Source organism: Rattus norvegicus, chromosome 9 (genome assembly GCF_036323735.1).
Source record: "Rattus norvegicus strain BN/NHsdMcwi chromosome 9, GRCr8, whole genome shotgun sequence".
Lineage (NCBI taxonomy): Eukaryota > Metazoa > Chordata > Mammalia > Rodentia > Muridae > Rattus > Rattus norvegicus.
In genome coordinates this window covers 97,235,832-97,237,596 of record NC_086027.1, presented here as the reverse complement: position 1 = coordinate 97,237,596, position 1,765 = coordinate 97,235,832, and the positions used below count along the sequence as shown (strand labels likewise).

Sequence of the window (1,765 nt, the reverse complement as noted above, 5' to 3'; positions counted from 1 at the left end):
GCATTTCTCAGTGATGTCATTCTCTCGTCCGGGAGGCTCCACCTCACTGCGTACTATGCGTCATTTCCACATCACATGACTCAAGCACGCAGGAGGACGCTGCGTGGTGGCTTTTCCTTCACAATATAAGGAGGTGGGGGTCCTGGAGAAAGCCCAAGAATATCCGACATCACATTCTTTGGCTGGCCCCAAACACGTGGGCTGTTTGGCCCTCAGGACTCTGCCTGGTGACACAGAAGAGAGAACTAAGAAAAGAGTCCACAGGGGAACACGAAAGAGCACAGAAAAGGGTCCTGCTCTTCCGGTCCCATGCTCTCTCAGCAGTGAGCCAGCCTGTGGTCTGGTGCTGAAATCCATCCCTCCTCATCAGCACGCTGCAAAGAGAGGTCTTGGCTCCACTCTGACTGAGATTCTTCCTTGCCACTGATTGATTGGCTTCTTGTAGAAATGTGTACACTTACCAAACCTGGTCCTTACCATCCAAACAGTGGTGAGGCCTACAAGGTGTCATGGGGATAAAGCAGACAAGGCAAGGCTCTTAACCCTTGTCGTACCTCAGAGTCATGAGGTCCGTGCTACTGGGACGAGCTACTGTGCATATGAACAGGGAGGTGCTCCCGGCCATGCATTGCAGCCCTCAGGAGGGAAGGCTTTTTGAGAGAGAACAGAGAGACAGAAAGAAAGGTGTCTTCCACAAGGAGCAGAACCAGGGCGGTCTGGAAGGACTAAATGGCCAGGATTAAGGAATGGAGTCTAGAGAGGCCGGAGGAAGGGAGGGAGGAACTAAGGGAAGGGGATGACAAGAGGAAAGGCATCGAGGAAGAGCGTTGGAAAAGCCCAGATGGACTTCGCAGTCGCTGGAGAAAATCCTGCAGTTCAGAGGAGCCCGGGCCAGGGGACTAGCGCAGTGTTTATGGTAAGCAGGTTTTGTTAGAAAGTAAACGGGTATGAGAAGCCAAAAAAGTGAATAAAATACCCATAAACACGTCAGATATTTTCATCAACTAGTTTGATTAGTTTTTTCTTGAATACCAATGATCAGTTTTTAAACATTGTCAAGGTTTAAAAGAGGAAAGAAAAAGCCAAGAACTGACCATTTGCCATTTATATTAAGCAGGTTTTAATCCCAAGAAAATGCCAAATAATGAATAAATAAAAGCAAAATCTTGTGCTCGCTTCGGCAGTTGGAACGATACAGAGAAGATTAGCATGGCCCCTGCGCAAGGATGACACGCAAATTCGTGAAGCGTTCCATATTTTTAAGTCATGAGCCAAATGGACTTAACGGATATTTATAGAACATTCTATCCTAAAGCAAAAGGATATACCTTCTTCTCAGCTCCTCATGGTACTTTCTCCAAAATTGACCATATAATTGGTCAAAAAACGGGCCTCAACAGGTACAGAAAGATAGAAATAATCCCATGCGTGCTATCGGACCACCACGGCCTAAAACTGGTCTTCAATAACAATCAAGGAAGAATGCCCACATATACTTGGAAATTGAACAGTGCTCTACTCAATGATAACCTGGTCAAGGAAGAAATAAAGAAAGAAATTAAAAACTTTTTAGAATTTAATGAAAATGAAGGTACAACATACCCAAACTTATGGGACACAATGAAAGCTGTGCTAAGAGGAAAACTCATAGCGCTGAGTGCCTGCAGAAAGAAACAGGAAAGAGCATATGTCAGCAGCTTGACAGCACACCTAAAAGCTCTAGAACAAAAAGAAGCAAATACACCCAGGAGGAGTAGAAGGCAGG

The 1,765-nt window shown here is 45.6% G+C and overlaps 1 non-coding gene across 1 annotated transcript; it reads left to right on the top strand.

Moving 5' to 3' along the window:
• The first annotated feature begins 1,157 nt into the window (after nucleotides 1–1,157).
• LOC120094980 (U6 spliceosomal RNA) lies at nucleotides 1,158–1,261 on the top strand. Its single transcript, XR_005489646.1, has one exon. It is a non-coding gene; the product is annotated as a U6 spliceosomal RNA (small nuclear RNA).
• Nucleotides 1,262–1,765: the final 504 nt, after the last annotated feature.